This window comes from Pan paniscus, chromosome 1, assembly GCF_029289425.2.
Source record: "Pan paniscus chromosome 1, NHGRI_mPanPan1-v2.0_pri, whole genome shotgun sequence".
In the NCBI taxonomy this organism is placed as follows: domain Eukaryota; kingdom Metazoa; phylum Chordata; class Mammalia; order Primates; family Hominidae; genus Pan; species Pan paniscus.
In genome coordinates, this window is record NC_073249.2 from 79,254,279 (window position 1) to 79,279,444 (window position 25,166).

General features: G+C 37.3%; 1 long non-coding RNA gene across 1 annotated transcript in view; it reads left to right on the top strand.

The window, feature by feature from the left end:
* Nucleotides 1-25,166, top strand: part of LOC130541446 (uncharacterized) — a 78,019-nt gene that overhangs the window by 30,100 nt on the left and 22,753 nt on the right. The window lies entirely within an intron of this gene.

Genomic DNA, 25,166 nt, shown 5'->3' on the forward strand with positions numbered 1-25,166 from the left:
TATGGTCAGTTACTCCAAGAAAAGCAGTTTTTCAAACTAAAATAGTTGAATATTTCTTAAGATCTATCAAGTATTCTCTCTATACAGTTTGTAATTATAACAAACTATCAGCCTCCTTATTTCAGAAGTAATAGACATCTGGTACTATATATAAATAGAGTCTACAACTCAAACACCAAAATAATGATCTTGACCAATTTTTAGGCTGATAAAAGCGATGATTCCTTTTCTGCAGAAAAGAAATACACATTAAAGCCAACTTTTACCTTCATCCTCAAACAACTATGTATGTGTTAGTCTCTCAGACCACAGTGCAATCAAATGAAAACTCAGGATTGAGAAACTCACTCAAAACCACACAACTACATGGAAACTGAACAACCTGCTCCTGAATGACTACTGGGCAAGTAACAAAATGAAGGCAGAAATAAAGATGTTCTTTGAAACCAATGAGAACAAAGACACAATGTACCAGAATCTCTGGGACATATTTAAAGCAGTGTGTAGAGGGAAATTTATAGCACTAAATGCCCACAGAGAAAGCAGGAAAGATCTAAAATTGACACCTAACATCAAAATTAAAAGAACTAGAGAAGCAAGAGCAAACAAATTCTAAAGCTAGCAGAAGACAAGAAATAACTAAGATTAGAGCAGAACTGAAAGGGATAGAGACACGAAACACCCTTCAAAAAATCAATGAATCCAGGAGCTGGTATTTTGAAAAGATCAACAAAATAGATAGACCACTAGCCAGACTAATAAAGAAGAAAAGAGAGAAGAATGAAATAGATGCAATAAAAAATGATAAAGGGGATATCACCACCGATCCCACAGATATACAAACTACCATCAGAGAATACTATAAACACCTCTACGCAAATAAACTAGAAAATCTAGAAGAAATGGATAAATTCCTGTAAACATACATCCTCCCAAGACAAAACCAGGAAGAATACGAATCCCTGAATAGACCAATAACAAGTTCTGAAATTGAGGCAGTAATTAATAGCCTACCAACAAAAAAACGCCCAGGACCAGATGGACTCACATTGAATTCTACGAGAGGTACAAAGAGGAGCTTGTACCATTCCTTCTGAAACTATTCCAAACAATAGAAAAAGAGGGACACCTCCCTAACTCATTTTATGAGGCCAACATCATGCTGATACCAAAACCTGGCAGAGACAAAACAAAAAAAGAAAATTTCAGGCCAACCTCCTAGATGAACGTTGATGTGAAAATCCCCAATAAAATACTGGCAAATTGAATCCAGCAGCACATCAAAAAGCTTATCCACAATGATCAAGTTGGCTTCATCCCTGGGATGCAAGGCTAGTTCAACATATGCAAATCAATAAACGTAATCTGTCACATAAACAGAACCAATGACAAAACCACATAATTATCTCAATAGATGCAGAAAAGGCCTTTGACAAAATTCAACAGCCCTCATGCTAAAAACTCTCAATAAACAAGTTATTGATGGAATGTATCTCAAAATAATAAGAGCTATTTATGATAAACCCACAGTCAATATCACACTGAATGGGCAGAAACTGGAAGCATTCCCTTTGAAAACTGGCACAAGACAAGGATGCCCTCTCTCACTACTCCTATTCAACATAGTATTGGAAGTTCTGGCCAGGGCAATCAGGCAAGAGAAAGAAATAAAGGGTATTCAAATAGGAAAAGAGGAAGTCAAATTGTCTCTGTTTGCAGATGACATGATTGTATATTTAGAAAACCCCATCGTCTCAGCCCAAAATCTCCTTAAGCTGATAAGCAACTTCAGCAAAGTCTCAGGATACAAGATTAATATGCAAAATTCACAAGCATTCCTACACACCAATAACAGACTAACAGCCAAATCATGAGTGAACTCCCATTCACAACTGCTACAAAGAGAATAAAATATCTAGGAATACAACTTACAAGGGATGTTAAGGACCTCTTCAAGGAGAATTACAAACCACTGCTCAATGAAATAAGAGAGGACACAAACAAATGGAAAAACATTCCATGCTCATGAATAGGAAGAATCAATATCATGAAAATGGCCATACTGCCCAAAGTAATTTATTGATTCAATGCTGTTCCCATCAAGCTACCATTGATTCTCTTCACAGAATTGGAAAAAAAATACTTTAAATTTCATGTGGAACCAAAAAAGGGCCTGCATAGCCAAGACAATCCTAAGCAAAAAGAACAAAGCTGGAGGCATCACGCTACCTGACTTCAAACTCTACTACAATGCTACAGTAACAAAAACAGCATGGTACTAAAACCAAAACAGATATACAGACCAATGGAACAGAATAGAGGCATCAGAAATAATGCCACACATTTTCAATCATCTGATCTTTGAAAAACCTGATAAAAACAAGAAATAGGGAAAGGATTCCCTATTTAATCAATGGTGTTGGGAAAGCTGGCTAGCCATACGCAGAAAGGTGAAACTGGATCCCTTCCTCACACTGTATACAAAAATTAGCTCAAGATGGATTAAAGACTTAAATGTAAGACCTAAAACCATAAAAACCCTAGAAGAAAACCTAGGCAATACCATTCAGGACGTAGGCATGGGCGAAGACTTCATGACTAAAACACCAAAAGCAATGACAATGAAAGCCAAAATTGACAAATGGGATTTAATTAAACTAAAGAGCTTTTGCACAGCAAAAGAAACTATCTTCAGAGTGAACAGGCAACCTACAAAATGGGAGAAATTTTTGCAATCTACCCATCTGACAAAGGGCTAATATCCAGAATTTACAAACAACTTAAACAAATTTAGAAGAAAAAACCCCATCAAAAAGTGTGCAAAGGATATGAACAGACACTTCTCAAAAGAAAACATTTATGCGGCCAAAAAACATATGAATAAAAGCTCGTCATCACTGGTCATTAGAGAAATGCAAATCAAAACCACAATGAGATACCGTCTCATGCCAGTTAGAATGGCGATCATTAAAAAGTCAGAAACAACAAATGCTGGAGAGGATGTGGAGAAATAGGAATGCTTTTACATTGTTGGCGGGAGTGTAAATTAGTTCAACCATTGTGGAAGACAGTGTGACAATTCCTTAAGGATCTAGAACTAGAAATACCATTTGACCCAGCCATCCCTTTACTGGGTATATACCCAAAGGATTATAAATCATTCTGCTATAAAGACACATGCACACGTATTATACCCAAAGGATTATAAATCATTCTGCTATAAAGATACATGCACACGTATGTTTATTGCGGCACTGTTCACAATAGCAAAGACTTGGAACCAACCCAAATGCCCATCAATGATATACTGGATAAAGAAAATATGACACGTATACACCATGGAATACTATGCAGCCATAAAAAGGATGAGCTCATGTCCTTTGCAGGGACATGGATGAAGCTGCAAACCATCATTCTCTGCAAGCGAACACAAGAACAGAAAACCAAACACTGCATATTTCTCACTCATAAGTGGGAGCTGAACAATGAGAACACATGGACACAAGGAGGGGAACATCACACATAGGGGCTTGTCAGGAGGTGGTGGGCTAGGGGAGGGATAGCATTAGGAGAAATACCTAATGTATATGACGGGTTGATGGGTGCAGCAAACCACCATGGTATGTGTATACCTATGTAACAAAACTGCACATTCTGCACTTATATCCCAGAAATTAAAGTATTTTAAAAAGCCATTAAAAAAAAGGAAACTGTACCCTGGGTGACAAGCTCAATTTCTTTTTGAGGTTAAGTTACATTTTTATGAGATGCCTGTCTTTTGGACAAAGACCATTCCTAATATATCTAAATATCAGTATTTTGAGTATTGTAGATACTTAAATGTTAAATAGAACTTGCATTTCTGAAATCAAAACATCATACAAAATGAGAAAATGGGATATTAGTCTTTTATGCCAATAGGTACAGAAATTGACGTCAAAATCCTGAAAATAGTCTCGCAATTTTCTAGCCTATATTGATTGAGAGCAAACCTATATGTAGAATGTTTGTTTCACCTGTCTCAAAAAGTGTTGGGTCCCTTTTATGTTATGTAAAGACTTAAATGCCAGATATAATTCATTAGATTCAAAAGAAAATCTAGAAATTATCATTAAATTCAAGAGTGATTCTCTGAATTCACTCTCCTGAAGCAAATAATTAAGTCTGGACTAAAGCCTTAGAAGATGCTACTCCTATTATATTTTCTTCACCAAGCTAACCATATGAGTCCTTTCAAATTATTTCTCCATTTAAGAGTAGTTCCAGTGCTTTGGATCCATATTATAATTTCTTCCTTAATCTGTATGCAATCTCTAATGACATCTAATATTTGATGTTTTTTTTCCTTCCTTCATTTACTAGAAAAGCACATGGGAACCTGTCCTGGCTTGCAAGGCAATTGAAATGACAAAAACATCCAGTGGTCAGTCTTACAAATGCAATGACTTATTTAAATAGCCAACAGTTACACAGTTGATTTTTAAAGAGGTCTTCTGAGTTTGATGTAGGGACCTGGTGCCAATGAATTCAGCATCTCAAGAGTTAAGTACACCTCATGCAGTTGTTGTCTAGTCATGAGCTGTTCACGGGATAAAACATCTGCATACAGAAAAGGAGTTTAAAGTTGCCCAGCTGGACATGAGGGGAAGACTGTCCTAGCTGCTATAGATGATCCAAAAGCTCTCTTTTCCATGACAGATTTTATAGTCTTATTTTAGCCTATCTCTGGATGAGCTCAGCTGTCTCGTTCAATACTTTATCTGCAGAGCAGCCTTGCTCCGCAGTTTCAGCCAGTCAGTCCTAGCTTTGGCACATATATATTGAGGCTTTATCAATGGCAGTAAACACTGTCTTTATATATCCCTCATGCAAGGTGATGTAACATGTTTACTGAACTGGGCTGCATAAGCATTTCTGCTACACAACTCCACAAACAACCTCCACTGCTGTTTGAGATTCTGAACTGATTATTTGCCACCTACTTGGCCTCGAGGTCACCCTTATTTGAACTATTTTATCAACCAGGACCCAAGAATAGCAAAACCCCAAATTTTTGTCACAACCCACTCAACAATAACCCAGAGCCTAACATCGATGCCATTCAGTTGTTTCATTTGAATCATTCTGCATTCCCATTATATTAATAATATAGGCTGGGCACGGTGGCTTACACCTGTAATCCCAGCACTTTGGGAAGCCGAGGTGGGTGGATCACAAGGTCAGGAGATTGAGACCATCCTGGCCAACATGGTGAAACCCCGTCTCTACTAAAAATACAAAAATAAGCTGGGCGTGGTGGTGCGTCCTGTAGTCCCAGATACTCGGGAGGCTGAGGCAGGAGAATCACTTGAACCAAGGAGGCAGAGGTTGCAGTGAGCTGAGATCATGCCACTGCACTCCAGCCCGGTGACAGAGTGAGACTCCGTCTCAAAAAATAGAATAAAATAAAAAAAATAATATAAACACCGCAGTGGTTCTATTGATGTAAGCTCGAGTATCAGCTGATAATTTTGACAATTTGAATTTGCACTTATAACCATGATCTATCTAAAAGCTTTCCGGAGTCATTCAGAAATTTCGTAGCAGATGAGATATCCAGACTTGCCATTATATAGTTGTTGAGATCTGTACAAATGATCTTGGACTAGTCATTTTGCCCAAAGAAAGGCGACTTTTTCTTTTCTGTAAAGTATTATTTTAATTTAAAAATCTAACATTGATGAAGAAACACATCTAAGAAATTAGATTGAAAACACCTGAGCAGATGTCACAATGATGCAAAGAAATAAAAATCTAATAGAAGGTGCTGAAGTCATATACTTCATAACACAAGGCAACCATACTTTTAATATAATAAAAAACCCTCTGCTTTTATAGTAAAATTGGGCATATCAATACTAGTCTCATTTAAGTGAAAGGTCATTTTAAAAATAGTAATATGTATTAAGTTTACATAAAATTGACAGTAATCAGGGCAATATTTATTTTTCCTTTTAAAATGAATGTAGGATTAGCAGTTATGTAAAGCAGTGAATCCCCCTTTCAGGGATCTCGTTCATCCAAACTAAAGCTATTGCTCCTAATAGAACCAATAACAACAAAGGTCTAATACAGTTACTGCAATAAAGTCTTTGGTGGAACCACTCAAGCTAGTATTCCAATGTTTACAATCTGATTTTTGGGGCTCCATTGACCACAGAGGAGATTAAAGACTACAATTCATCTCCTTCCTGCAACATGCCTCATGGGGAGAATATGTTGTCCCTAGTGATGTTTAAATAGTTCTCCAGCTGATATGTTTCTATAGGTGTTTTTCGACCTTTTTATAACCTCTGCCCTTTTTGGAAAAAGAAAAATCTCCTATTTCTCTGGAAATTATTTTATGCTCTGCCTGCAAAAAGAGAAAACCAAAAAGAGATAAGGAGTGATCATTGCTCTATTTGTTTTCTGGGTTCCTTTACCAGTCGAGAAAATTAACTGAGCCTTTTTCTTTCTGTACCTTTGGGAAAATCCTTTATCATTCTTTTGTTTCTAAATAGTAAAAAAATAGAATGTTGAACATGTTTTATTCAAACTGTATACATTTCCTTCTTAGGTTCTATTGCCTCCCTCTGGACATGCAGCTTGTCCTGAAAAATGGAAATAGCAGTTTCTCAAATGTTTAGGAATAACTAAATTTTGGGAGGCCAGGATATGTTTTTAGCCCTTTCAAGGATAAAAATATGGATTTGGCTTATGTATATGTGAAAATTATAACCTAGTTTCTTATCTATTGAACAAATAGTTTTCAGATAAGATGGGCAACAACTGACTTCAGAAGACAATGAAAAGACTATTGTATCATTCTCCACTTATCCAGCCAAGTACACATGAAGGAATTCCTAAGGGGTATATTGAAACCATTAGTTAGAAATATTCTGAAGGCTATTGTACTTTCACCTTTATTGCCAGAAGACAGACTTTGGGCAGTAACAACTGGTTTGAGATGATTTGCACAGCAACTATATAAATGGAAAGTCCTGGTATCTCATTTGCTACCAAATTTCTGAATGCTTCAGGAAAGTTTATTAATGGAAGATCATGATTACAAGTAACAATTCATATATTAAAAATTATCAGCGATACTTGAGCTTACATCAGTGGAATCACTTGAGTGTTTATGTTGTGCATTGTTCTTTTTGTCTTCTTTAGCTGATAAACTTCTTCATTGTCAGATGATAATACAGTTTGATATCTTTACCCATATTGTTCTTAAAATCATCCCCAGTTATTACTTAAATCTTTTTTTTAAATTCTAGTCCTAACTCCATTTACGTGGTTACTAATAATCATTTACTTAGAAAAAGAGAAGATTTAAATGGAGTTTCTGGACTTGTCATGCCCTCTCACTTATAACGATAGCACACTACTCCTCTGTGCTTAGTACATATAACCTTTTGTAAAACCTTTTGGTCACATCTCCAATCCCCTGAATTAGACGTTTTCTCAACTCTTGCTGTGTGCCAGGCACTAGGTTAAGCATTCACATTCGCCTGCCACTTAATTCCCATAGTAGCCCACTGTCCCACGTACAGAATGTTATCCCCACGTACAGTCAATGTTATCCCCACTTCCCACGTACAGAAACAGGTTCAGAAAGGTTAAGTGACTTGTCCAAAGTCACTCAATTAGTGAGGGATGGAGCCAGAATTCAAACTCAGATCTGTCTGACTAGAAAGCGTCTGGTCTGCAATGTGACTCCATATAGCCTTCAGCAGTAATATCAGACCCTTTATCTTACAGGATCCTGAGGATCCTCACTGAACTACTTCTAGAGCCAATCAATTTATTTCGCCTATCTGGTCTGACTTTTGATAAAGAAATAGTTCACACCCCGTTGAACAATACACAGGTCACATGTTGATGCTCTCATTCATCTCGTTTCCTCTTATCACCCTGATGTAGAGACTATTGCTAAGAAAATCCCTGTTATAGTTTGCTCAGGCCAAACTATGTGGGATGTTGGGATGTCTTCTTTGATCCTGTAGAAGCAGTTTCTCTCCTCTGGAACTTCTGTGGGTAAAATAAGAATAAGATTTCCCTGAACTTAAATATTCAGGGAGCTGCTAATAGACATTAAAATATTGCTATCTGTTATGTGTAAACAAAGTTTACCCATGACCATAATTAACACATCAAAATTCTTGGGTGAGAACAACCTAGAGAGAGCATTGCTGTCACAAGATATGGGGATGATGACCATGTCTCTGGGAGCATTTTTCCACCTTTGAGAATTGAAAAATGTCAGTTGACAGAAATGTAAGACCCCAAGAAAGTTTTGATCATGGCAGGGGAAGCTGTGTATATTAAAATGCACTATCAGGAATTTCTTCAGTGAGGGAAACCAAATTTGAAGATCATCTGGTTTCTCTCAGGTATCTCATTTCCTTTGCACTAGTACCATTTTATCTGGTAGAATTTGGTTCTGGAACTTTCTAATGATGAAATTAACTAGTGTTGCTATGCTCCAGAGCTGAGCGGTAAAATCAAGTTTGTTAATTTGGACCAGTTTCTTTCCTGACAGTACTGGTGGCAAGTTGGTTGAATTTCACAAAATATTAATATATTGAGATTCAGCCAATTTCACAATGAAGGAAGGTATCATTCTTATGTACCGAATGATAAATGTTCTCTGAGAAGATGCAACAGAATAGACATTAGCATAAGACATTTGATGTCCTGGTTTACAGGAAAGACATTTTAAAATGTACAGAGACAAATAGAAACCAAAAGCCAACATTTTATGAATTTAAAATAACTTGTATGTTCTCCCACTTAAAACTAGGTAGCAAATTAAATATTGTCAGCTTGTATCAACAGAGTAGATTCTATTTTTAGAAAGTTCAAATGCTTAGCTTAAACTGAATTATTATTTGAGATATTTAATGAATGAGTTGGTTCATAAAGACTGATAGTATTTTTAAGTAGATGTCAATTATATTGAATCATTACCCGATTGAGTGGTCCTATATTTTTAAATTTATTTGGTTTGCTAATATAGGAAAGATTAGTTTCAGTAGAAGTCTCCTCTACTGAAATAGAGAAATAAGGAAAAGAAGTTGCATAATAATTAGAAATTATTTGTTGGGTTCCAAAGTCTGGAAATGTAATAATTTTTTTTTCCCACCCAGCTCTATATCACTGAATTCTTACTAGATGTGATCACCAGATCTAAGACTACATTGCAGATGGGTATTGCTTTTCCCCAAAGAGTACATTTATTGTTTTGAGTATTCAATATAGCCTTCTTGGAAGTCGTTCTGCTGGACTGTTTCCCTGTTGTACACAATTGGGTTATTTTGAGTTCATAAAAATTGAAGATAGTTCAGTTCATTTCACTGATATTTATGTAATGTCTGTGCTAGAACCTGGGAAAGATACAAAGTTAATACCCATCCTTAAACTTCAAGAAGATACCATCTGGTAAAAATATTTTATTTTTGAATAGTACTATTTGTCTTTTATAATGAATGCTACATGCCGCATCTTCATTTTACTCTAACCATGAAACAGAGCAGATGAGAAAACTGGGCATAGAGAGATTATAGAGTCTTTTTAATGTATCATAGCTCGTTGGTTTAGGAACCAGGGCTAAATCCAGTCTTCTAATTTCTAAACCAGAGAACACAAAAAGTCTGAAAGATGGGCTCTAGTTCTGGGTGTCCTGTTACTAGCTGTGCAACCTTGAATTAATCACTACCTGTGGTGCCTCAGTTTCCCCAGCTATATTATAAGGAGTTGGCATAGATTATTTCTAATATTCATTATGGTTCTAATGTTCCAAGACTGTTTTCCCTAAGAGAGGAAGTGTGACAACCTGAAAGAGAGACCATGCTGTTAAGGCATAGTCTTCTCAACTTTCTCATCCTGGGCTAATCCCCTTCTGCGTCTTTCTGTGAATCGAGAAATAATGATTTTTTTCTAAAAGCATCTGCTTTATCCTCTTTCGTGACATCACTTAATTATGTAGGTCAGTGCTTTTGGCATCTTCTTTAAGACTTCACTGCTATGGTTCCCATTTTTAGGGTCTCTTTTTCAAAACTATATTTGGCCCCTTTGTACATGTTAGAGTTCTATGTATTAGCAAACCCTTTGGACTCTCCTCAGTAGCAGCAACACTTGCTCTCTAAGGACTCATTGTAAAGATTTAATGCCACTTCCACATCATCTTCCATGACCTCATTAAGACTATCCAGTTGTATAAACCATGGAGTGTTGGGAATTTGAGGCCTATCAAGTTCAAGACTAAGGAAATCATGTCCTTTCTCAAATTAGACTCCTTTCCACACACTGTCCATATCACTTCCCACCATCATTTTTCAATATTTTTCTTAACCTGGTGGCAGGGGATTGTACCAAAATCCCTGACACATTCCACCCTCAGCCTCAGTATCCTTGATGAGCTATAAAAGTGGGTGTTACATCCAGTGCATCCTGGATACACATTTACTTTCTGCTTTATCAGCTGCTGTATCATTTTGTGTTGCATGGAAGAAATTTAAAATGTAATGTTTTCTTCCAAGGGCATGTAGTATTTGAATACCATATTCAAATACTATATTCAAATTTGAATACTATAATACAGCAAATTTGATTTATTTTTAGCTTGTTTGTACTGTATGGTTATCTGTGTGATGAACAAGCTGGAGTTTTAATTTTAAATTCTCTGTTGAGTTTCTGCTAAGGAAGAGAGTAAGATGGTCCATGACTGCCTTAAAGCCAGACACAGTTTTTTTCACATGCAATAAATGTGAAGGAAGGTATCTGTTTCCATGAGAGACTGATTCCATCTGCATTAAGAGCAAATTGTCGAAGACATTCACCAATTTCCATTATGAACTTGAGAAGTCCAGGAAATTTCTCTACTGTTGCCTAGTCTGTATTTACTCCCTATTCTAAAAGTTTGGTGCAGGCTACTCACTGCAGCATTTAAGGCAGCTAAATTGACCATGTCTGGAATTTAAAATTCCTTTAGCTACACTCTTATATTTACATAAACTGAGTACCTTATCTATTAATGGTCAGAGACAGCAAGTGTAGTAGAAAAAGCATTGAGGCAATTTATTTAGTCATGGCAATGGGACGTATATGGTGGTGATAGTTGCTCTCTCTCTCTTTCTGTATGTGTGTCTGTGTGTGCATGTAGGGTGAGGGGGTGGAGTTGAAGGGGTACTCACATAGCAAGCAAGCAAAATCTGATAAAAATCCCACTGAAATTATTGCATATCAACTTAGGTGTGTCCCCAGCCTAATTGGGACATATTATGCCCCAATGAGAAAATCTGGCAGCATTGAGTTCTTGGACTCCTTCCTCTGAGAAACTCTTTTGGTTGAGTCTGGTTGATTCCACCTGACAATCACCTTCACAACTCATGTCAGGAGGCACCTCTTTGGTAAAACCTTTCATGACATTTCCAAACTCCAGGAAGAACTAACAGCTTGCATCTCTGTGCTTAGTGTGTTTTACATACTGGTGATAAATACTATAAAGGATGTTTCCAAATCTATCTCTCCAGCTAGATTGTGTGTCATTTGAGGGTAGCAATTCTGTTTATATTTTTTAATAGAGGCAGTGTAGCCAGTTAGGAAGAACCTGATCTTCAAAGCCAAACCCAATTTCAAATTAATTTCACTGCGGTGTGTTGTGTTGCCTTGAATAAAGTACTTAAAGCTTAGCCTCAGTTACCTCATATGTGAAATGTGTCTAGTAATGCCTTTTTTTTTTTTTAATGGAATCTTGCTCTGTCACCCAGGCTAGAGTGCAGTGGCACAATCTCAGCTCACTGTAACCTCCGCCTCCTGGGTTCAAGCGATTCTCCTGCCTCAGCCTCCCAGGTAGCTTGGATTACAGGCATGTGCCACCATACCCGGCTATTTTCGTATTTTTAGTAGAGGTGGGGTTTCACCGTGTTGGGCAGTCTGGTCTCGAACTCCTGACCTCAGGTTATCCGCCCGCCTTGGCCTCCCGAAGTACTGGAATTACAGGTCTGAGCCACTGCGCCTGGCCAGTAATGCCTAATTCTATAGAGCTTTTTGAATAAGTACAAAAAGGTCCTCACATATTTCATTTCCTTGTATCTTAATTAAACACTAGTGCCTACCAGAAACATAGAAACATTCAATATTCTGATGTTCTTGGACCTAGACTGTCCAGGTAACTTAAAGTCTGTTCTCCCTCTTCCAAAAGAAGTTACCGCCTTCTCAGTAAGGATGGCCTGACAGGGGCCTTGGTGATAGCCAGACTTCATCACTGAGTATTTTCAGAGAGACCACAGAGAGTCAACTGTTCAGGAAACTATAAGAAAGGATGCCATCTCTATGTAGAAAGCTAACTCAGATGATCTCATTCATTCAACAGATAGTTTTGGAGTACTTACTGTATGCCTGTCAACTGTGCCAGATGCTATGAAGATTACAAACTAGTGAATGACAAAGATTTTAAAGTTAAATTAATACAAAATTACAACTAAATAAAGTATTATGAAGGAAAGAAATAAGAGCTGAGATCCTGAGTTCTTTTCCAAATCTAACCTATATGATTCAATGTCTACATTTTCATGAAAGTAGAACATTGACCCACAAATTGCAAATGGAAATTCCAACGTCCTTTGTAAATGTGTTCAACTCTACTTATTTAATCTTTTGTTCTGTTCTTCCTGATAGCCCATCTAGTCAAAGTCTTCCTCTGGTGGCACAATCCGCATCCCTGTGTCTATGCAGATGTTGTTTCTTTTACCTGGAACTTACTCCATTCCACAACCTAAAATGTTGTTCATCACCCAGAGCCTAGTTCCCCCACTTGTAAAATGAGCTGGTGAGACTAAATGGTCTTTAAAATTTCTTAGTTCTAGAATACTTTGGTTCATTTAACCTTGCCAGTGAAGGAAGAGGGAAGATTTTGTTCCCTTCATTTTTACTTCTAAATTGCATTTTCTGTGCTTGGTCATCATGATGTATTGTTTTTAGCTTTTCCTCGTATCAGAACTCCAAACAAAAGAAGCTGGAATGTAGGGCATGCATTACATGAAAAGTGAAATGTTTTGAAAGGGCTTTGAAGTGTTGAATAGGAATATTGTATTAAGAACATTCCACTAAATGGAAGAAACCTGGAAACTGGACAAGCTGTGGATGTGCAGATGGTATTACTAACCATCAGTCAAATAGAGAACACAGGCTATTTGTATAGATCGATATGTCATGTCTCTCTATACATTGGGAGGTACCAAGAAGTTGTCAGCAGTTGTTATTTCTGTATGTATTGCCTCCAAGGAGAATAATCAAATTGCCTGTGTTATACAGCCTAGAAATTTCAGTTTAGTCTGTACCAATATGAATGAATCTATTTAAGATGTCTTGTATGAGAAAGGATGCTTTTATAAATGCAAACGGACATAAATGGGTTTGTTTGTGGATGGGTCAGTGAGGGGAGGTGGGAGCAGAGAGGAAGACCCCCTAGCTTAATAGTTCTTTAAAAAATCTTCTTTATTCTAATATTAGACAGTCTACAAACTATAATTATCCAGTGTGCTCCATATCACCCCACGACATTTTACGATTAGAATGTGGGTGAATTGCTCTGCCTCAGCCAACACTAATATTAAAGAACAGCAGAGAGTCCTTTAGGTAAGTCTAAGCATGAATCAGTCAGCTATTGGAGTATTTCAGAGGGGTGTTATTTCTCAGAGATAAGGGAACAAAGAGGTCTTAATATCCGGCTCAGCCAAGGCAGGAAATTGCCTACTTCCTGAGCCAGTGTGGTAGAGGCTGTGGGATGGGAGCCAGATATATTGGAGGGAGGAGGCAAGTAAGTGCTGGAGACCTCAGGATTTTATTGTAGGGCACATGGACTTTGTATGAGAATGTCAAAAACTCATTTTGTCTTTAGCACAGGAAGATGCTTGGCAAAGAGTTAATGACACTAAAGAATTCTTACAAATGTTATGGATGGGTGTTAATTTTCACAGATAGGCATTCATTGTCAGATGTTTATGCTCTCCATTCCTGAAACTCCTCCTGTCTGTGGTATGTGCCAATTTTTTAATTTTAAAGACTATCAATTATCCTGTTAATCTTAAATTCTATTATAAAAGTGTAAAGTACCGGGTTGACCTTACATCCTAGTCCTAATTACATACATATGTTTTTATAGACCCCTATCCAACCCCATTGACACTAACAAACTAGTTTGCAAAGCTCTTAACCTCTCCTGCTTTCTTTCCCTCATTTGTCAATCGAGAGTGTCAAACTAGATGATCTCAAAGGTTCGGATTCTAAAGAAATGTGGCAGAAATTCCATCAAGTACAAGGCTGTATAGTCAGAAAAGGATTTAGAATCCTAGATACTTGAGTTTAAACCTCTGTACCTCCTATTATCAGATGTGTGACATTGTGAACATTCTCTAATCTTCTCAAACTGGTAACAACATTTGTTACTGGGATAATACCTGAATTAAAAAGTTGTCTAGAATTAAATATCATAGGACATTAAAGTGTCTGGCAGACATGTATTTAGTAGTTGTTCCTTTTCCCTTCCTTCTCTTCCTTTAGTGTTACTGGAATTAATGGATTTTACTAGTTTTTATTAGAAAAAGAACCTAGATTCAGATAGTTGTATTAAAAGAACAGAAGAGAAAGGTTAATTTACAGGATCCAAAGATGAGTTGAATTTTAGCAAGCAAAAATCAAGATGAAAGTCTATCTATGCAGGGAATAATGTAATCAAAAGTATAATAGCACTAACAAAAAGGTGTATATGGGGAATACACCATGGTGTCTGTTGATATTGAAATGTAGTGGCTGGAGTTAAAATATGTATTTTATCTATCTTTCTATCAGTTAATTTTTACTCAAATGTTTGTATATTATACACAATGTTCTACATCATTTTCTCTTTTAAAAACATTTTGGTGATCATCTCATATCTATATATGAAAATCTTTTTTATTTCTTATTTACTATTCATAATATACCACTATATGTATACATTATAATTTCTATAAGCAGTATTCTGTTGATGGATATTTAGAAGACTACTATATTTTGCTTTTATAAACAAAGTTGCAATAAATAATCTTGTATACATTTCATTTTTTATATGCATGAGTAAATCTGTAGAGTATATTCTAAATGTGGAATTGCTGGTTAAAGGGTATGTGCACTTATAATTTTGATAGGCATGGTCAGAATGCCCTGCAAACAGATTTTATTTGTTTAAATGTTCACAATCTATGTATAAAAGTGTTTCCTTCAAATCTGAATTTATTTTAATACATTTAAGAGATGTTTATATTTTCTTTCCTATGATCAGTTTGCTCACATTCTCTGCTCATTAATTTACTGAATGGTTGGGTTTTTTCTTATTGATAAGTAGGAGTTCTTTATGTATTAGAGAAATTATATCTTTATTTCTTGTGCAAATATTTTCTCACCATTTTTTCTTGATTTCAATTTTATTGTGAGTGTTGCCATGTAGAATGTTTTCTTTAAATTTTTTGTACCAAGTTTATCAATTTTTCAGTGACCTCTGGATTTTGTTTCTACTTAAATTTTCTCACTTGAAAGAATAAAATATTTTTCATGGCTTTTTTTCTACTACTTTTATGATTGTATTTCTTATACTTCAATATTTGATCAATTTCAGATTTATTCTGGTAAACAATATAAATCTAAATTTATTTTTTTTTCAGGTAGTTACCCAGATTTCCCATAATGTTAGTATATAATCCAAATTTTCAATGCTATTTTGAAATGTTCCTGTATCTTTTACTATGTAATTATATGTATTTGAATCTATTTCTGGAATTTCTTTTCTCTCTCATAAGCTTATCTGTCTATTCATGTACAAGTATCTTTTTTTAAAAAAATCTGTTAAATTTTTAATATATTTATAATATGTATTAAAATGTGATAGAATAGCTTCCTTTTCTTGATTCAGTTTTTCAGAAATTTTCTGGCAATTTTTACTTGCTTATTTTTCTGATGATCTTTAGAGATTAGCTTAGTCTTATCAACCCTCTCAAACAAATATATCAAATTTATAAATTAAGTGAAATTGACACTTTCATATTTTGGGGGTATTTCTTTGCGAATACATGGTATTCCTTCCCAGTTGTTTAAATGTGTATGTGTTCATGTGTGTTCATGCTATGTGTATATGTGAATATATGTGTATATTTTGTGACTCAGGAGCATTTAAAAATTTTCTTCACTTCTTCTTATTTATTTCTGGTTAAGTGTCTTCCTACGTTTTTGTTGTTTTCAGATTTGATCTAATAAGAACACAGCTTCATGCCCAGGAATTACATATAAAACAGGTGTCTTAGTAGAGTTGAAATGAATAGTTTGTAATAAAGGAAGGAAACAAATCTAGTTTAAACAGGTAGAAAGATACTTAAACAGACCCATACAAGACAAACACAAAAATTACATTTGATACTCATGAAAAGGGGTAATACTAAAATACCCCAGGTCACCCACTAGATTGGCAAAGATCATAAAGTTAATAGCATACTGTGCCGATGAGGGTAAGTGACAGGCATTCTTATACATAATTAGTAGGTGGGTACATTGTTAAACCTCACTGGAGGGCAATATTGTGATAGCTACCGCAGGAGACCAGAATATGCCACCTAAAAAAATGTTTCTTAAGAATTAGATGGTATCTCACTCTGTTCCCCAGGCTAAACTGCAGTGGCATGGCAGTTCACTGTGGCCTTGAACTCCTGGGCTCAAGGGATCCTTCCACCTCAGCCTCCCAGGTAGCAGGGACTATAGGGGTAAACCACCACACCTCGCCTTTTAAAGAAATCTTACACACAGGAGGAGCTCTGTAAACAGAGTAGAAGTTTACCTGTATGCTTTTGTTAGGGAAATTGACATGTATATAGGAAATGCCCGTTGGTAAAAGCATCTCCTCTCTGTACCAGGAAGAGAAAGATGAAATCACTAGAAACCATCATCAGTGGAGAAGGCACTAACTTAAATCTGCACAGTAACCTTACTCTTGTTTTACCAAGTTTTTTTTCTGTGCATCTCCCCATAATAGGCCTTCCCCCATACCCTTCTTTCTTTGTTTCAGTTGAAGATGATGCCTGAACTTAAAGCTACTTCTTAGGAAAATTATTCATTCACTGAGTGGCTCCCACTTATACATGAGGTATACATGTTAATAAACTTCAGTTTATTTTTCTCTTGTAAATCTGTCTTTTGTTAAGGGGTCTGTTTCAACTAAGAACCTTAGAGGGGTGAAGAAAAAAGTTATTTTTCTTCCCTACCCAACTCTTTGAGTTTAAATGGCCTAATGTTCAGAGGCTTAAATCAAGTCTGAAGTCCTCCCTCCCTGTCTTACACTTGTTTAATAAAAAGAAAGCTACTGTTGCATTAAGGGCCAAATACTTTAGGCTATTATTTTTATTAATGTTTTAAAAATTTCTTCTCATGCAGTCACCCTGCAGTAAGCTATTGAGTTTCTGTCAAATAAACAGCAGTAGGAAAAAACTGTAAAGAAAACTGAAATGAGAATAGTCTGTGTTGGTGTTGCTGGTTTTCAACTTTGTTTTCTAAAACGTAACCTGTAGCAAAATGGGAATATTGGGCTTTTACCATTACTTTCTCTTTGCTGATTAAATGCAAGAATGACTGGATGCTGCATAAAAATATGCTTACGTTTATGTAAGCTGTTTATGTTTACATTTAGGAAATCCTGGAAGAAGGCTTTTTAGGAAAGGTGGAGGATGCAAACAGTGGGTTAAGAGTAGCTTTAGGTACCTGGGAATATTAACACAAAATTCCATTAAAAAATAAATATTGGTAGGGGTAAAGGGTGAGCTGCTTTTAATATTTTGAATTAATATAAAGGATACATTATTATTGACGACAAATAACAATTACAAAGCATTTTTTTTCAACTTTTATCTTAGGTTCGGGGGTACATGTACTGGTTTGTTATACGGGTAAATTGAGTGTTGTGGGGGTTTGGTATACAGGTTATTTAGTCACTCAGATAATAAGCATAGTACCTGGTAAGTAGTTTTTGGATCCTCACCCACCTCCCACCCTCCACACTCAGTAGGTTCCAGTGTCTATTGTTCCTTTCTTTACGCCCATGTCTACTCAGTGTTTACCTCCCACTTACAAGTGATAACATGCAGTATTTGGTTTTCTGTTCCTGCATTAATTTGCTTATGATAATGGCCTCTAGCTCCATCCATGTTGCTGCAAAGGACATGATCTCTTTCTTTTTTTATGGTTGTATAGTATTTGATAGTGTATAGGTACCACATTTTCTTTATCCAGTTCTCTGTTGATGGGCATCTAGGTTGATTCCATGTCTTTGCTATTGTGAATAGTGCAGTGTTGAACGTATATGTGCATGTGTCTTTATGGTAGAATGATTTATATTCCTTTGGGCATATACCCAGTAATGGGATGGGTGGGTCAAATGGTTGTTCTGTTTTTAGTTCTTTGAGAAATCTCCAGACTGCTTTCCACAGTGGCTGAGCTAATTTACATTCCCACCAACAGTGTATAAATTTTCCCTTTTCTCTGCAACCTCGACTGCATCTATTATTTGTTGTTTTTTTAATAATAGCCATAATTCTGACGGGTATGAGATGGCATCTCATTTGTTTTTGATATTTATTTCTCTACTGATTAGTGATGTTGAACATTTTTTCATATACTTGTTGGACATGTGTATGTCTTCTTTTTTTGTTGTTTGTTTGTTTCTTTGAGATGGAGTTTCACTGTTGCCCAGGCTGGAGTGCAATGGTGCAATCTCAGCTCACTGCAACCTCTGCCTCCTGGGTTCAAGTGATTCTCCTGTCTCAGCCTTCCGAATAGCCGGGATTACAGGTGCCTGCCACCATGCCCAGCTCATTTTTTCTATTTTTATTAGAGAAGGGGTTTCACTATGTTGGCCAGGCTGGTTTCAAGTTCCTGACCTCAGGTGATCCACCTGCCTCGGCATCCCAAAGTGCTGGGATTATAGGCGTGAGCCACCACGCTCAGTCTTATGTCTTCTTTTTAGAAGTTTAGAAGTGTCTGTTCATGTTCTTCACTCCTTTATTCCCCCCGTCTTTTTTCTTTCTTTCTTTTTTGAGACAGAGTCTCCCTCTGTCACTGAGGCTGGAGTGCAGTGGCATGATCTCGGCTCACCACAACCTCCACCTCCCGGGTTCAAGCAATTCTTCTCCCTCACCCTCCCGAGTAGCTGGAATTAGAGGCACACACCACCACGTCCAGCTAAATTTTTTTTTTTTTTTTTGAGACAGAGTCTCGCTCTTTCACCCAGGCCGGACTGCAGTGGCGCTATCTTGGTTCACTGCAAGCTCTGCCTCCCGGGTTCACACCATTCTCCTGCCTCAGCCTCCTGAGTAGCTGGGACTACAGGTGGCTGACACTGCGCCTGGCTATTTTTTTTTTTTTTTTTTAGTAGAGACGGTTTCACCAGCTATTTTTTTTTTTTTTTTAATTTTTTGTAGAGATGGGGTTTCACCATGTTGGCCAGGCTGGTCTTGAACTCCTGACCTCAAGTGATCTGCCTGCCTCGGCCTTCCAAAGTGCTGGGATTACCAGCATGAGGCACCATACAAAGGAACTATAGTGGCAGCCACCAGGAAGCACCCTAGTTGGGCATCTGAGACTGTGCTGAAAGTAGGCATGGCCAGGCAGGGACTCTGCGAGAGGGCGACAGACAAGAGGGTGCTCAGATCAGACTGGCTGCATCCCACAGGCAAGAAAGCCTTTTTCTGTCGAAGTCTGACAGTCAACAAAGACCAAAGCCACCTAGAGGAGTGCGATGAGCCTTAGGGGATAGGCCTCCCTGGCCATGTCCCACTGCAGCTATTCCCACACCAAACCCTCTGGGCTCCCTGTAGGCTGGAGTTCTGTCCCTGCCATCTCTCCAAACAGCTCTCCCTGTCAGCTCAAATGTCCATGGGGGTCTCAGGGTCTCTGCAGCTAGGATTCCAGAGGTCTGTGGCAAGAGTGGGTCACTCCTCATCTGTTCAACTCACTTCTGCCCCAGAAGCTGCTGGGGGCCAGAAAGGAGTCATGGTGCTCAGCAGCCCGATGCAGGGTTCCCAGCTTCCTCCCACTTCAACCCAGGGTCTGCATCCTCCCTCTGTCCACTCCAAATGCCTTCCCTCCAAAGATCTGCTTGGAGTGTGCCAGTCTTCTTGATGGTCTTGTCATTCCATGGTAGATGCTCTTCCTGGCAGCATCTAGTTGGCCACCTTGGCTAGAATCCCTACAAAGCTATTTTATTAGGTGAGTTGGGTGAGAACCTATTTAAAGATGTTGTTGAAAGATACCAGAATATGCCACCTCAAAATATGACTCTGTTACATAGAATATTCTGAGCTAAAGACAGTTGAGAATCTGCAGGTATAGGAAGAGCTCTTACCTTCCCCTAAATGCCTAACAATAGAATATAAATCTCCCCTTTTGTGAAGGATGTTTACATTTATAAAAGAAGTTTCCATTTGTAAAGATGTCTTCCTACCAGGAAGAAAGCTAATCCTGGAGACAACTGTTATCACCAGAGAGATCTTATCTGCATAACAAGACAAACCTTATTTACCATAATATCCTCCTCTCACCTTCCCTGCACAGAGCCCCAAACACCTTTTGTTTTGGTTAGCCTAAGATGGTACATAAGCCTCAATCATCTGGTTGTGTAGCAACCTGATGGGTTCTTGCCTACTGCCCAGAAAAGCCAATTCACTGAGAACAGCAGTATTGCAGCAAGGAAAGAGTTTAATAATCACAGGGCCAGCCAAGTCAGAGGAGGAGAGGTATTTCTTAAATCCATCTCCCTAAAACTTCAGAGGCTAGGGTTTTTAAGGATATTTTAGCAAGCAGGGGGCTGGGGGAATTGAAACAATAATTGGCTAGGGATGAAATCACAGCGGTGTCTAAACTGTCTTTGTGTGGCTGAGTCACTTCCAAAAACGGGCCTCAGGACCAAGTTTTGTCTCTTGGTCTGTCAAAATGCTAAATCTGAAAAATGTCTCAAAGACCAGTTTTTTAGTTTTCACAATAATGACGTTATTTATAGAGTAGTTGGAGAAGTTATAATTTCTTTCTTTTTTTTTTTTTTTGAGATGAAGTCTCACTCTGTCGCCAGGCTGGAGTGCAGTGGCATGATCTCGGCACACTGCAACCTCCGCCTCCCAGCCTCCTGAGTAGCTAGGACTATAGGCGCACGCCACCATGCCCAGCTAATTTTTGTATTTTTGGTAGAGACGGGGTTTCACCATATTGGCCAGGATGGTCTCAATCTCTTGACCTCATGATCCACCCGCTTCGGCCTCCCAAAGTGCTGGGATTACAGGCATAAGTCACTGCGCCCGGCCATTATAAACTTTTTGACTTCCAGTTATGTGACTCTGGGGTCATAAGCAACTTATAGAAAAGTAAACTAAGGAATGGCAGGTTATTGTTTAACAACATATATATATATATATAATAATGATATATATATATAACAATGATATATATATATAAAATAATGATATATACATATATACAGTGTCTTGCTGGAGTGTAGTGGCACAGTCAGCTCACTGCAGCCTCAAACTCCCAGGCTCAAGTGATCCTTCTGCCTCAGCCTCCTAAGTAGCTGAGACTACAGATGTGTGCCATCATGCCTGGCTAATTGTGTTTTTAATCTTTATTTTTGTAGAGATAGGGACTTAAGCAAAGTTTAAGTGCCTACAATAATTCTAACCTAGTCTTATGAAGTCAGCTTTAATCTCCAAACAAGGAGGGTGTACAGATTATTCAGGACTTTGTGTTCTTGTGAATATATGGTTCTTTTAATATTATGAAATATCACTCTTTATTGCTCTATATTTTTCTCATCTTAAACTCTACTTTGATATCACTTTAGTCACACCAGCTCTCTTTTGGCTAATGTTCACTTAGCATGTCTTTTTTACATTCTTTAAAATACTATATATTTTTATATTTATGGTGTGCTTTTTATAAGCAGCCATAATTGTATTTTTTTAAAAATGTGAACTGGAAGTCTTGTTAACTGAAGTGTTTCATCCATTTACGTAAAATGCAATTACTGATGTAGTTGGGTTTAGTCTCCCATATTGCTGTTTGTTTTCTATTTTTCCCTTGTTTTTGTTCCTTTATTATACTTGCTTTGTAATAATAAAATACTTTTTATATTTCATTTTTTCTCCTCTGGTAGGCTTTTGTTATGCTTTTTAATATAATTGCTTTAGTGGATACGCTAAAAATTATAAGACACATGCTAACTTATTATGGTCTATCTTAATACCTTTTTGGCTTTTCCAACAATGTAAAACATCTAGAACAGTATATATCTATTACCCTCTACTCCACCTTTGCCATTTTTGCTATTGTCATATGCTTCTACATGTGATAATCCCCATAAAATACTGCAATTGTTCTTGCTTTAAACAGTCAATACTTTATATTTATCTACATATTTACCTTTCACAAAGATGTTCATTGCTTCTTGCACTTTCAAATTTTATTATTTTCTTTCAGTCTAGAACATGTTCTTTTATATTTCTTGCAGTGAAGATCTGTTGGTTGTGAATTGTGTCAGCCTTGGGTGTGTGTGTGTTTCAGCACTTCATTAGTTTTATCTTCTATTAGTTATTTTTTCTTCATACTAGAACTAAATATGTCTTCTTCAATCTAAGCTCTTTTCCATAATAAGTCTTTATAAGCTAGAAAACTTTCTACTGGAAAACTGATATAACTTATGTGGCTATTTTCAGATTGAGGTATCCATTCTTTGCTTTTCCTTCCACCCTAAGCATGGTCTTGCCCATTATTCCACAGGTAGGCAGGGAAGAGAAACAAATCAAAGACATATGAAAGTGCTGAGGAATATACAAGCATTCTCCAAAAACAAAGTGAAGTTATTAGAATCATATTAGTACTAGAAATCAGTCTCTTTGAGACATTAATACCTTTTTCAATCTTACTTTTGTACTCTGCATTTTTTCTTCCAATGTTCCTGTCTTATAATTTTATTCTATATGATTCATTTGGTGCTGTGGCAGTTTTCAAGTCTAAATTGGAAAATAGCCTCTTCTGGGTTTCTAGTTACAGTTACAAAAGCCAAATTTAAAACATGTGATTAGTGGAACCATGTCATATGCATATTTAACTCAGTCAACCATACATGCTGTACCAACTTAAAATGAAGAACACTTTGAACAGGGTGGAAGATTTTACCCACCATTTTCCTCAATGAACACATGAACCAGACAGTGTGAATTAGGACACATGAATCTGTCCTTGGTTCAGATGATCTGGGTTCCTATATGCCTCTGCTGATGTGAGTATCTTACCTCTCTGATTTCAGAGCCTGACCCCCGACAGAGCACAACACCATCATAAAAACACATTTACAGTTAGGTAGGTACTCTTTTAAATCCTACTATAAAATCCCCCAATTACCCAGTAGCATTTGCTGCCATATCATTTGGCCATCACAAATAATTTTCTCATAGAAGTGTGATTTAATTGGAGGCTATCTGCAACAACATGAAATGTATCCTTAAGACTTTATTATTAAATGGGCTGGGCGTGGTGGCTCATGCTTGTAATCCGAGCACTTTTGGAGGCTGAGGCGGGTGGATCACTTGAGGTCTGGAGTTCGAGACCAGCTTGGCCAACATGGTGAACCCTCATCTCTACTAAAAAACAAATAAATAAATTAGCCAGGCATTGTGGCACACACCTGTAATCCCAACTATTCAGGAGGCTGAGACAGGAGAATCGCTTGAACGTGGGAGGGGGAGGTTGCAGTGAGCTGAGATGATGCCACTGCGCTCCAGCCTGGGTGACAGAGCGAGACACTAGCTCAAAAAAATAAGACTTTATTATTAAGTGCCCCTAATGATTACCACCTTTTCTTTCACAGATATCATGAAGTAGGGTCACCGTTTAGCCAAGGAGAAAGACACAGAAAATAATGGGCAATATATAATACTCCATAAAAAGTACTATGCTAGAGACATGCACAAGTGCTTTATAAAGAAGGAATCTTAGTGCAAAGTGCCCAGAAATTAATAAGTAGGCAAATGGATTGAAGAAAATATTATAACCAATAGGAATAACAAGGACAAAGACTGTAAAACATCAAATTATGTGGCAGGTTTTTAAGGTGCAAGATATTTGTTATAGTTTAAAACCCAGAATATGCTGATGATAACAAAGGTTGGGAAGGAAGGTTATATTACAAAGTGAATTAAAATACTATTCCAGGAAATTTGGACCTGATCCTCTTGTTACAAAAAGTCATCTTCTGGTTTTGTTCTTGTACATCCCTTGTGAGAAAATATGACCCAGTTAATTTTGGACTTCTGCACACGTACCAGAGATAGGGCTTGAGTTTAGATGTCCCAACTGAAATTCTGCACTCTTTCTACTTCATTCTATTGCTTTTCATGGATAGGATACCAAGTCACTTTTTATATCTACGGATAAGGCTAGTCTTGTTATTATTTGCTCACTACTGCTCTGGTAGTGATCATCTGTCCTCCCCCATTTTATGGGATAGTCTGAACTCTGACAGTGAATCTGGGCCTTTCTTTCATTTGGAGCTTAAGATGGTGGCAAGTCTACAAAGTTGTCAAAAGCAGACACTTGGAATGTAGAATTACAGGGCTGCGAAACTGATGTGGAAAATTCAAAACACCCTGCACTTAACACAATGCCAGAGCTGATTAGTGCAGTTTATTGCTAAACCCCAAGGGACACCTGAAGGCTTTTACCTTCAGTCTAGAACCCCTGGCCTGAGTGAAGGTGTAATGCTGCGTTAGTTCCACACTCTTTCTATTAGAGCTTACTCAAAGCTGCCGACACCAGATGTGTTACAAACAAACGTTAATTCTCCTCCGGCATCTGGATCGTATGTACAATAAGGGGCAAGATTTATGCCCTGCTGAAGCATTCCCCGGTTTTTAGCACAGAAGTGATTGAACTCCAGATGTTAACAAGATGCAGCGACCTTTTAGTATTATTAAAAACATGATTTCTTGTTTTGCTCATGACAAAAACCATTGGATTAACTTATTAGAAGTGGAGCTGCTGTCCTGCTCATTGGAAGCTGTGTCTACTTTAGCTATTGG